This window comes from Trichosurus vulpecula, chromosome 8 (assembly GCF_011100635.1).
Source record: "Trichosurus vulpecula isolate mTriVul1 chromosome 8, mTriVul1.pri, whole genome shotgun sequence".
Classification (NCBI taxonomy): Eukaryota; Metazoa; Chordata; class Mammalia; order Diprotodontia; family Phalangeridae; genus Trichosurus; species Trichosurus vulpecula.
The window spans coordinates 231,469,775-231,483,583 of NC_050580.1; positions in this window are offsets into that span (position 1 = coordinate 231,469,775).

Sequence of the window (13,809 nt, forward strand, 5' to 3'; positions counted from 1 at the left end):
GGCCATTTCTTTATTGGTGTTAGATGTTTCAGGTTCACCAATACCCATCAAACATGGCTGAAGACATGCTAGACCTATTAAGGGAACACAGACAGGATGTACCCTGCTAGCTTCCATTCCTAGAGGAAGGACTAAGAGCAGCACGCAAGAAGCTGCTCTCAGGGGGAAGTGTCCTTAAGGATCCCAGTCTCTGCTCATCCCAATTGACTCTCAATCATCTTCTTTGTTTTTGCTCCTCATCTTTGTATTGTAAAGGCTGAAGGAGAGCTCAATGCTAGAGATGCTGGCTGCTTCTCTAATACTGGGTCCACTGGCTGCACAGAGCCTTGGTGTGGGCAGAAATGCTATCATATTCTTCTGGCTGAAAAGCTATTCCTACTCCCTCCCCACTTCCAGAAATCAGCTTCATTGCTTTCCTCACTGGGCTTACAATTACCTTGTTTGAGGCCTATGAGGCAGATTGTTAATTCAATAAGGCTGAGTACCTGGGACAGCCACAAAATTGAATGATTTCCAGCCCACAGGCCAGGACTGTTCATAATGCCAGGTCACTTGGCAGAATTTCCATATGGGCAGCCTGCTCCCTCTCTGTCTCTGATTTTTTAGAATGCAGAGAGAGCCATTTCTCTCACAGTCAAGTTGGCCTCACCCATAGGTGAGGGGAGAGCAGCTACTTACTTCCTTGATATAAATTGAGGGATAACCTTTTCTGTCATCTCCTATTTCCAACTAGTTTTTAACAGATTTATTACTTTGGGTTAAGGTACTGGTTTGATGAAAACACAAATAATAATAATATGATAATGATAGCTAACATTTTCACTGTTTTAAGATTTACAAAGCACTTTACATATATCAAATAATTTCATACAGCTAGGAATGGCGAAACATTCATGTTATTTGTTAGCCATTGACATTTTAGGATGAATTCATTTCTTGGCTCTTTCCTAATGTTGCTAGCTAGCCATAGGTAGGCCGTTCGAATGGTTTGGAAAAATGTAAGAGAAGGGAGAGCATGAGGAATTGGGGAAAGATGTAGGTAGAATGCTATAACCATGGAGGGCACTGGTACAGAATGATAATTAGCCATTTCTTTTCTTGGAGCAAGTGGTTGGGATAGGCATAGGTGGGTTCACCTGGTGTACAGCACTGGGACCCCGTGAAATTTCTGTTATTGTTTGTGCTTTGTTTTCAAAGAGGACCAGTGCTTGGCAAGCTGTCATACAAGAGGTGCCAGTCCTCCTTGAACAATGTTGAAGAAAGAGTAAGTGCCTCAAGAAGAAGTGTTATTATTGTCACTATGGAAGGGGAGTAGAATGGGATTAATATAATATCTCCCAAAATGGTGATGTTGATGCCCTCTCAATTTCTTGCCGCATTGGAAAGGACCAAATACCTTGCCTTAGAGCTCTGGCTAGGTGTCTGGGAAATAGAATTTGGCACAAAGTAGGCATGAGCCACTGAAAGTGGTGGAGAGAGGGCCCCTGGAAGAGTACCTTGCAATGTTGCTGGGGGTCAACTTTGCCCATAGCCAGCGCCTAGTCCAAGGATTCCCAATCTGGGAAATGTCACCAAGGGTACAAGAAGCTTGTCAACTTGTCAGTTATATCATCTTATTAAAGTACTCCAGAAACTCCAAATTGATTTCTAGTCAATTATTTTATTTCTCATTTACATATTCATGGCAAACTCTAGCATTTATTTCTTTTTATGTTAAATAGCAGGCATTGGGAAGGTTTAATGAAAATTGAGGGTTGCAGCAATGGAAGGAGTTGGAGAACCACTGCCCTAAGCAAATGCCTGACAGCCCTCTCAGGGTGACTTGACAGGCAACAGCCAACATGCTTGGGCACTGCCCACTCTGCTTAACCACTCTCATTCTGTAGCAGATTGGAGGAGAGGAGAAAATGGAATGAAAGCCGTACAGGCTTTGATGTGTGATCCTACAATACTCAGGAGGGAACCCATGCTTCTTGAGGGGTGGGCTCTTTGATTGCAGGGTCACCCTCCTTTCACATTTTCTCCCAGGCCAGATTCATGCCTGGGGCTGCTTTTTCTTTCTGACCCTACTCCTTGGAGCAGTGCCTATGGCCAAACCCCAAAGAAGGGAAAGTTGGTCACCCTGGGAATTGGATGTTGATTCACTTTCTCTAGGAGGTCTAAATTCATCCCCAGGACCTTGACTGAAGGGCCCCAAAGAGAAAGGCTGGCCAGAAGTGTCCCTCTTCTGGATTTCAACCCTCTGGAAGGTTGTACAGTTGCCACAGACATCTTGGCCTTGCTCCACTCAAAGAGAGTTAGGGAGCTGTGAAAAATGACAAGCTTGGAGCCAATGCATTTTTTAGTAGACCATACAGCCTATTAAAGGTTGAATTCCTTCTAGTGGTCACATCCTGGATTAGCTGGTTTGGAGGCAGACAAAGGTCCTTTTGTGGAAAGTGGAACCTGGCGGAGAAGGGGAAGCTATGTTCCTAATGTGGCCAACCCAACTTCCGGCTTATATCAATAAATTTCTCCATGGCCCTTTTAAAATAAAGCATCATTAATGTACAGCCACAGTGCTAAAAGGAGTTGTAGGCTGCACTTTCTCTGGTACTTTTAACTCTTGGACTAGATCAACTCTAGGCAAAGCCATAGAGAGGCCAACATTTGCTTCTGGTGCCTTCTAACTCTTATTTTTGAGTTCATTTCCCCATCCCTCTAGGACCCCAGGATTTTCATAGTGCCCAGTCCACTCCCACAGCAATATGTTTGATACATGTGTTCACACAGCAACTTTTGTGACTTAGTTTAAGGTAATCTTCAATACAAAAGAATGAATCACTAATGGTAAAATCGAAGGCATTCAAGTGAAGGCAGGCAGTGGGGCTTTCTTGATACTCCTCAAATTGTACTTTGTAGAGAAGATTGCCTTCTCTTCCTGAATATCAAGCTGGTTATGCTCTTACAGATAATCTTTCATTTTGTCCTCCTATTCCTCCATGAAGAATGGAGGAATCAGTTCAAGCTATCAAGCATATTCAGTTCAGTTCAATTCAATTCAATGGGTGCTTGTTAAATGCCTGCTATGTGCCAGGCACCGAGGATCCAAGGACAAAAACCCCCAGTAGTCCTTGTACTCAAAAACAGGCATTTTACTGGCTGGGTGGAAGAGATGACTGATAGCAACATGTAAGTAAAAACAAAAATATTCAAAATAAATAAAATAATAATTTTGGGGAGAGTCTAACACCCGGAGGCATCAGAAAGTGCCTCATACGAGAGGTGGCGATCAGCTGTGAGCCTTGCAGAGAACTAAGGAGTCCGAGAGGCAGAGATGAGAAGTAAGAGCGTTCCAGGGGATGGGGTTAGCTTGTGCAAAGGCAGGGAGCTAGAGTTAGAACCTCTGGTGAACTTGGGTTAATGGACCTGTGTTGGAAGATCTTATTTATGTGGTATCAGGGAACTGAATCATTTTGGAAGTCAGCATGAACAGGAGAACATTTGAATAGAAGAGTGTCTGGGGGTTTCCTAGAGAAAGTACATCTGGGTCACGCAGCTAACTTCCCCACTGAAGATCTAGCTGAATTGGTGAGCAGGGGGGCAGGTGATGGCCGGCACTCCTATATGGGCACCTTTAACCCTTAGTCTGGGCTAGCTGTAGGCAAAGTTATGGAATCATTTGTTCTGAGTGCCTACCGACTCTTCTTTTAGAGCCCTTTCTTCCACATGATCGATGGCTTTATATCAGGCTATCTATCTGTCTATCTATCTATCTATCTATCTGTCCATCTGTCCATCCGTCTGTCTGTCTGTCTATCCATCAATCTCTCTATGCACACAGATACATATATATATATATACATATATATATATATATATATATATACATGTGTGTGTTGAATCAATAGGTGACTCCTCTTGAATTTCATGGATTTATCACATGGGCCTCTCAGATGCACACCTACTCATCCTTTACAGGTAATTTGGCAGCTGTAAGTCTTAAGACAGTTTCTAGAACTCAGATCTCATGTTTTCCTCTTCAACATGCAACCCAATACTTTCTGTCTGGGTCATTTCTGGGGATAGGAGTCATATACACTAAGATTACACCATTTTAAGAGGTAATGGCTTATCACTAATTAGGTACAGATTGACTGGATTGATCAGGCAGCAATTAAAGTGAACTAGACAGACCATAGTTTTGAGCCTTCTAGTGATTCGGGTGGTAATTAAATAGTGGACGTTTAAATATTGCTTTGAGGTTTTCAACAAGTTACTACATTTGAAGCTCTCTGTAATATTGTGAGGTAGACACTCTAAGTATTATTATCCCCATTTTACAGGTAGAACTGGGGGCACCTTTCTTTGACATGTGGGTCCTCTAAAATAGCTATCTTAGATTCAGTGAGGCCTCTACCATTAGTAATCCATACCATTATGTTGAGCAATACCTTCTCATCCTGGTCTTCCCTTGTTAAAGTACAGATACCTTTGGAATATAAAAAATTAAATTATAAATATTAAATGTATATCTTTAGAGTATAAAAATTAAAAATCATAGCTCACAAGCTTCCACCCATGTGTTTGCATTTTTCTAGTTAGCCAGAAGACACAATTAGTTCAAAGCGAAGGCATTCAATAAAATAGCATAGTAAGTAACAAAAGAACATCTAATACTTCCCCTATTTCCATAAAACTGGTGTGTATTCTCCTACAAATATATAGAACATAATCAGGAAAAGTAGTCATTCATAGGAATCACATATGAAGGGGACACAAATAGGGAATGTGTGCGACTCAGACACACCAATGGAGGGTCAACTCACACCTTTATACTGAAAGGACCACTTATATCTTCAAGTGATGTCATCACGATGTTCTCACTGAGTCTGCTTCCTGCCTACTGTAACATTTCTGGTGGGTACACTGGTCTTACGGTGACCGACGCTGAGCATTGCTTTCCTCTGTCTCTTACACAGGCAGGCTGAAAATTCTTTAGTCATATCACCATACCCAGTTAATAAAGTCCAGGAAAAGATACCCCAAGCTAAAATTACTTCTTTTCTTTTTGGTCTCATGTCTTGGGCTAGGAGCCTTTGTCCCAGACAACTCTCTGACTTAGGGTTAGAAATTCCAGAGCTCCTCTCTGGCTTGGCATGGAAATGAATCTGAGCCAGAATAAAGGCAAGCAGAGGAAGCAAGGTCATTATTTCCCAGCCAGAATCATTGCCTTTATTATATAAATCTGTAAGCAGCAAAATCCCCTACCTTTGGTGCAATATTTTGGTAGGAAGGCAGGTGATAAGCGTTTACTAAGTGATTATTATGTGTTCGGGACTGTGATAAGCGGACAATACAAATAAAAGCAAAAATAAACAAGCATTTAATAAGTGCCAGGCACTGTGCAAAACACTTTACAGATTTTTTCTCATTTGATTCTCACAACAATCCTGAAAGGTAGGTGCTATCATTGTCTTCATTTTATAGTCAAGGAAGCTGAGGCAGGCAAAAGTTGTATGACTTACCCAGGGTCACAGCTATTAAATATCTACGGTTAGATTTGAACTCAAGTTTTCTTTGATTTCTTGTCTAGCATTCTACCCACTGCACCACCTAGCTTCCTCTAACGTCCTAGTGAGGGAAGACAAAATACGAAAAGGAGCTAGAAATGGGAAGATATATAGGGAGGGGAGAAAGTACCCACAGAGGGGCACGGTGGCAGTCTGAAGAGCAAGAAACACAGCTGGGTGGGGAATGAAGTATGGGTGGCTTAGGTCCATCCTCAAAATGAAAGCCCTGAAATAAACTCACTAATGGGAGAAGGAGGCTGGCATAGTAGGAGGATGTTCTGGGCTAAGAAGGCAACTGAGGAATGGTGGCAAAGTCTGGATTTTCAGATACTTGGCTGAGAGGGGAATAATGGCTGGGAAAGCTTTGTGTGTCCCTATATACAAATAAGGAAGCTAAGGCTTACAAAAAAGTAAGCAAATTGCCTATTCTATATCTAAGAAGTATAAGTGGCAGGACCTAGTTTCTTCGAACTCCAAGTCTAATGGTCTTTCTACTATACCATATAGCCCTTGGCATAAGCAAACACTCAGTGAAATATGAGTCACTGGCTTATAGACTTGCCAAGTTTGATCAGGCACAACCTTATTTCATCACCATCTCTATTGAAGTGCAAATAAGGTAGATTTTTGTTATCCCCAAGGTCTACCCTGGCAGCAAGTCAGGTACCTCATGGAAGTGCATTAACTCTTACCAACCATTATTCACTAAGCTATTTCTACACCACAGCAATGGGGCCATCTCTAGTCATCCTGATCTATATCTTGCCACTGGACCCAGATGGCTCCAGAGGAGAAAGTGAGGTGATGACCTTGCACAGCAATTCCTCGCTTAAATCCAATTCACTTGCAAGTCATGGCATCATCTTTCTGATGTCATAGTCCTCTTCCAGAATGAAGGACAAATAACAGCATCACAGCAAGAGAATAATTCCAGAACCAGCACGAAGGTTTCAGAGATTCTAGACGGAGCATGGGTGACCTACGACCTAACTCCTCAAGGGGAGAGAATTTTGAGTAAAAGGTACTATATGACTGCCTGTTTCAGCTTTCAACACTCTCATTCATGTGTATCTTTTTCCTTTCCCTTCCCCTGCTCCCTCACCCTTGGCAGAAGAACAGGGTCTAGCAACTTGACCCTTACTTTCTAAAAGGTTGTCAACTCTTGTTCTATGCAACAGTGCTGAGGTGTCACCATTAGGTAGGACAGTGATCCATCTGCCCACAAATGTAGAAACAGCAGCCATGACAAATCTACAGGTAGTCTGAAAGCGAGTAAGGAAACAGCCCCAGTTAGAGATTGAGTGTTAAATGGTTTCCTAACTGGGATTCCTCAGCACTTTCACTGCCAACCAAAGATATACATTAAAACTCCCCAGATGCCCAAGTCAAATTGGAAAGAGTATCTTACTCTATCCCAACATCCTCACCCCACCAAAAGCTGGGCCTCTTTTAATGGGGTAGCTGCACTTGGGGGCCATTATCAGTCATCCTGACCTGTATCTTGCCACTGGACTCCATTGGCGCTGAGGCTGATGACTTTGCACAGTTCTGCCTCACTTAAATCCAAATCACTTGCAAATCAAGACATCACCCTCCTGATGTCATCGGTCCTCTGAGAATGAAAGATGAACAACAAACAACAAGCTACACCTAATTATTTAAATACTGGAAGGACCAGAAAAATAACTCAAAGGATCAAGCTATATCAATTAGTGCAATGCATTTCTTTTTTAATCCTTAAAGAAAGTAGAGATAGTAGGAAGAAAATTTTTATTTCAAAATTTTAAGAATGTATCAGTTGATGTTCTTGGATCTAGTGTTAATTCAGTTGCTGCTACCTGCCAGCATAGCCCTTGGTTAAAGGGAAAAACACAATAAGATTGGACCAGTTGTGTTGTCTACATGGCAGCAAATTAAATGAGTTTAAGTGACTTCCAGGATGATATAACTAGTGCCTGAGTTGGGATCTGAGCCTAGATCTTCTTGACTCCAAGCCTGACATGCTATCCAGTAAGTCAAGGCTGGCTTGCTTGAAGTGAATCATAAAACTTAGAATTGAGGAGGACCCTAGGACCAGAAGAATCAGACTTTAGGAAACTATCAGGGCTTGAAATGCTGGGGGTCAAGTTGGTAGAATTTGGGAAAGGAGAGAGTATTCAAGGGAACTGAGAAATGGAATTTGCTCAGGAATGGAAACCCATGGACTAGTGAGGGGAATAGTAAGGCTCAAACCAGAACGCAAGGATTTTGAGGTCATGGAGAGGGGAAAATAACCTGGAGTCTGGGTTTTGGGGCAGATGGAAGGAAAGTGCTAACTAGGTGAAGGATTGGTCCCTGAGCATATAAGCATGTGGGTGGGAATAGAATGAAAGCCCCCCCCCCTTTTTTTAAAGAAAGAAAGTAATGCATAGACTTTGGATGTTTTTGTTGGCAACATCCCTGTAACCTCACCTCATTAGACTACATCATGAATTTATTAACACATTAGATATTACACCTTCATCTGCACAGCCACATCTCTCAAGACACCTCTGGGATCTTGGGGAATCAAGTTCTGTTCATTTAAGGAGAAAACTGTAACAGCCCACAGATTTTCAGGGCAAATCAGAGCTGTGAGGAGGTCCTCCTCAGGGGCCCAAGATCTCCAAGGATTGGGTTAGGGACATGACCCAGTCTCATTAATACAGGAAGGAATATGTTCCAAACTTGGGGGAAATTTTATATGAAGACTGGTTTCAGTTTTAAGTTTCTAATGTAAGATTACTTTCTTTAAAAAAAAATAATAAGGGAAAGAAAATTGGAGTCTAATCTAATTCAGAACCTTTACAGTCAATACTTTTGAATGAAAACCATGTACAGTAAAACTTTGACTACCTGGAAACCTCAGGGAAAACACCATTCTGGATAACTGGATAAATGAGTTTACCTGTTTAAATATCAACATTTTTGTTCTTTTGAGCACTTAAAATTGAATTCTTTCTAAAATATATCACATATTTCCCTGCATTTTAAAAAGCAAACCGAACGTAACATTTTCTTGATGACTTAGGTAATCCTTGTGAAACTTATTATATTGGACTTTAATACATTGAAGCCCTTAGGGCCTTTTGAATTGTGTAAAGCTTTTTTGTGGACCAGGACCGCTGTGCTTTATGACTTCTCCGTCTGGTTTCTATAGTTTTTTTGGTTTCCTCCATCGTCGTCAGTAGTTACTTCTCACTATTATTAGTATCTGGTCCCGTAGTTACCTCTATCTTCCCATCTATTTTGCTATTTCTAATCTGATTTGGCCTTGGAAATAAGATAATCAAGTTTGTTAGAATTGTTCATAAAGTAAGGATAAAGAGGCCTTTTGGGTTTTCCCCTTTGTTCTTGGCAATGTTCCCAATAGTTGAGGTGTTACTGTTCTTTACCTAGAAGAGCTGATACTTATTTTAAGCAAAATCAAACTTCTTTTTGAATATCTGCTTTCATGATTATTTCCATTCCAAACACGGACAATAGATTACTACTAAGGCTTAACTGGCAAAATCACTTTAATGCTAAAGTGATGGGCTTGATTTCTCATTTCACTCTTAGTGTGCCAGTAAAAAGTACTTTTGTGGAAGCAGAAGGAATAACCTTTTTTGGCCCCGTCCCATTTCCCAAGTGTAGCCCCAAGTCTGTCTGTAGCTGGAGAAGGAACTGACTGCCCCTTAAAGCAGCATTTTGGTAGAAGAGCCGCGGATGCTCATCTGAATATTTAAGGCAAGGCTCTTCAACCTTTTAAAGTTTCTGTGCAGCCTTAACAAGGGAACGTGAGGGAAGGGAGATGATAAGGGTAAACGCTGAAGTTGAGGAGAAGAGTAGCTATGTGCCCCTCTTATCTTTTCTCCTCTGGGAATTCTAGCAAATCAAGCATAATGGAAACAGATGGTAATGGTGGCAAGGTGAAGACACCTCTCAGAGGCATAAGAAGGTGGAAAAACATGCCTATAGGACCCCTGGTGGACTGTAAGCCCCCTCTCTGGATCCACTTCTGCTCCAGCCTCATCATATAGAATAATAACTGATATTTCTATTCAGATATATAAGGGACTTTCCTCAGAACAACTTTGGGGTAAGTAAAGTAAGTAGTATTTGTCCCATTTTACAGGTGAACGAACTGAGTCTAGTTAAATGATTTGCATGGGGCCATATGGTGTGTAGATCTCAAAGCCAGCCTTGGGATTCAGGTTTTCTCACTGGACATCTGGGGCTTTCCTACTCAATATGCCATAACTTGCTTTTAGGTGTTGCTTTCATCAATAAAGCATTAGATACCCTACTTAAGCATCGATTTGGTGTTGTGCTGTATGTATACTCTGTGTATGGAACAATCAATAGACAGAAGTAAGTGTGCCATGTGGTAAGGAAAGGAGATGGAAGCCAGGGTTAAGGTCACTTGTGGATAATAAACAGATTAAGGGGTTTGGGATGAGTTTCATGAATATCCAACCTGGATCAGGAGCAGTGATGACCAGGAATCCTTTGTGGAAGAAACAGACTGAGTATTGAGAAAACATCTCCTCCCCAGAAAGAGAACCATAGATATCAAAGAAATAAAGCTACAGGATTGTATAAATAGAGACTCTCAGTCTGGTAAGGCCTTACCAATCTTGAAAGAGACCTCCACTATTTTTAGAGATCTCATGCTCCACTAGGGTATTCTGATAAGATTAACTACAGCGAAAACATCCCTTTTGCTACAAACTTGATCTTCGGCAACTCCTGAGACCACAGAATTGACAAGTTTCAACCTAAGGTTAACCCATTCTCCCCTAAATCATCTGACATCCTGTCCCTTTGATACAACCTCCCAAATAAGGGAGTGGCTGAGTAGCCTCCTTATAGACTCCTTTTCCATGTAAAATGTCAGCTCTAAGACTGTACAAAACCATGCACGTGTATCTCCCAGAACATTGTCCTCCATTTGGCAACTGCTCATGAGCTGATGGTAATTAAACTTTGATCTTCTAGCCTCACCACCTGATTTATTGACTTCCAGTCAAATGGACCAAGATGGGAGGAATTATTCTCCAGGAAGGTCTTGGGACTTCTGGGTTGAGGAATTCCTGAACACTTAGACACTGAAAAGGGCCAGTCTGACATATCCTAGAAGCTCTGAATCTCCTACTCACTGTAGACGAATCATGTTTGTTCCTTTAACATGACCCTGCAGAGCTGTAGGAAGAAAATTGCTGCAGAGGGAGAGTTGGGGGTGTGGGTGGGGAATGGATTCCCCCCCTTCCCCCCACCTATTGAGCCCTAAAAGGCTGTGTCTGTATGTCAGATCCACAAGTTTTGAGGTCAGCAGCCCTAAAGAATATTTTTTTTTCAGGACTGGCTCCTTAAGTAGCTTGGTATTGGATGATTTCTGCCCTAACTGGCTTTGCATCTTTGGGGAAGGTGTCTAGCTAGGGCAGAGTAAGGATAGGGAAGATACTAGCATGTGGCTATCTGGTGGTGAGCAAGTAAGTGTCACATCAATTCTCTTCACTGGAACATTGTGGAGATTAGTCTTTTTTTTTTTTATTCTTAAAGCAATTTAGAAAGTTCTCTCAAGATAGGTATCCTATACTTCTCTGGGTCAGGGACTCCCTAGCATTTAGTTGTTTGTTATCAAGGCTCCCTATCTTTGTTAAATTGAGTTGACTACAACAAGGCTTCACTGATATTTTTTCATAAAACCTCTGCAAGAAAGATCTGACCCATCATTATTTTTACCTGTAATGTTGAGCCACATTGTCTTAAACATTGCATCAAGGGGCAACCTCCTTCTCTCATGTTAGAGAGTGAGTCTGCCAGGGAGGGCTACTAACCTGAATTTCAAGGGCCACTAAAACTATTGCTCATGTGCCCCCACCAATGTCTTTATCTTCAGTAGTCAGCCGGAGGACACAATTAGTTTAGAACAAAGGCATTTCATGAAATGACATGGTAAGAAAAGTAGCAATAATACCTTTTTTCTGTAAACCTTGGTCACATTCTCTTACAAATAGACATACTACCTCTGGGAAGAGTGGACATACATAGAGAACACACATAAGGAGGCATACATAGAGAGACATGGTGTCCATGACACAAATAGAGGACATGTATGACCTGGGCACATGCACTGAGGGACACTGATGCTTCTTGGTTGCTGCTGTTTTCTAATGATGTTATTACTCTGTATCTATTGGGTCTGCTTCCAATTGGTCTTCACCAAAGGATGCTCCACTGAACATACTGTCTCTACCAGATGTAGCCAGTTGGGGCATCCTTCGGTATATGGCTTTGAAGCTTCTCAATGTTTCCGGCTTTTGGCTTCAGCTTAAATATTTGGCTCTCACCTGCCTCCTGGGTTTGTCATGAGGGCTAAAGGAGGACTTAGCAGGCCTAATAAATGTTTGTACCCTCCATCTCCATCATGTGATTTCTTCTTTATGAGGAGAGTGGGTAATGCAATACTCTTTTAATTCAAAATCCGGAGGCTAAAAAAAATCATTCTTTGAGAACATCAATTGCCCCAGCCATGGGCAAAAGCCTTCCCTGGGGGAAAAACCTTTTCTGCTTTTTTTCCTTTAGAGAGTGATGGGTCTTGTTCTTTTCAGAGTCTACGCTACTGATGCCTTTCTTCTCCAAAAGTCAATTCTCAGCCCTAGGTACCAAGTTCTTTTGAACAAAAAAGAGAGACATTTCTAGTGTAGCTAGTGACCTCAGGCTCAGATCTATCATTTTTTTGAACTAAACTTCCTGACACAGAGTCTTCGATCTCTGATCTATGACGATGCTTCCTGATACTAATCTTGATTATACCTGGCTATTATCCACTTAGTCCAATAACTACCAAAAAGCTTTGGGGTCCTCTAATTTTTTTTCAACTCCTAGCCCCTTCTATTCTTTCATGTAGATGAATTTTGAAGGGAAGGTGGTGAGGAAGGTCCAAAGATAAAGCTAAGCCCAGGAGTCAAGGTTATTGTCTCTCCTGCTGGACTGGCCACATTCCTGGCCTTTCATATGTAGATATGGCCAGGAAAGCCTCTTCTAAGGCTTTCCCAGCTCCAATTATTTCCCAGCACTGTGGGTTAACTCTTTCAGGGTTAACTCAGGGATGCACCATTTAGGAAATTACTAACGTTCAGAGTCCAACAAACTAACTTCACAGGCTGAAAGAGGCTTTTGTGGAATCATAGAATATTAGCACGAGAAGAACCAAAGGCATCAGCTAATTCAATCCATTCATTTTGCAAACGGGAAAACTGTTACGAGAGAAGTAAAGTGACCAGCTTAATGTCACATAGCCCAAAGCAGAGCCCAGGTCTCCTGTCACTCCAACATTTGTTCTTTCTTTAAAAAAAAATTATTGATGCCTTTTGTTTGTATCACATTAATTTCCTCACATTCTCTCTCTCCCATTGAATCCTTTCTTGTAACAACAACAACAAAAGTGAAGCAAAACTGACCTGCAAAGGGCCGGTAACTAATAACACGTGCAACATTCCGTACCCTTAGCTCTTTACCATGAGGAGGGAAATGACTTTCATCATTTGTTACCAAGAACCAAGATTGGTTGAAGTGTTTAGTGTTGACTGTCTTTGGTGCATTCATTTACATTTTTATAATCATTATTTCTATTGTTCTTTGGTTCTACTTACTTCACTTTGCCTCAGTTTATCTGAATATCCCTATTTTTCCTTGAATTCTTCATATTTTTTTTTCTCGTGGTACAATAAGATTCCATCAATTCATGTACCACAATTCGCCCAGCCATTCCCCAATCAATGAGCCCCCTCTGTTTCTAATTATTTGATACACAAAAATAGTTGATTTGAATATATATGTGTGTAGTTATATATATATATATGTATTATATATATACACACACACATATACACAACTCCCTACATATACATACACGTGTATCTGTGTATATATGTGTGTGTGTCTGTATACATGTATATAGGTATGTATGTATTTGTATATATAGATGTGCACACATATACACGCATAGCTACATATAGATATACACAGATATACACACAGACATGTATATATGTCTTTGTGTACATATGTATATGTTTAGATATAGATATATGCATATACCTACATATATGTCTATGTATGTGTGTATACATTTGTATATATAGATATACACACATGTGTGTGTATGTGTGTTGGTATATAGATATGTATGTGTGTGTATAGATACAGATATACACACATATACACACCTACCTACATGTACATGTAGGTA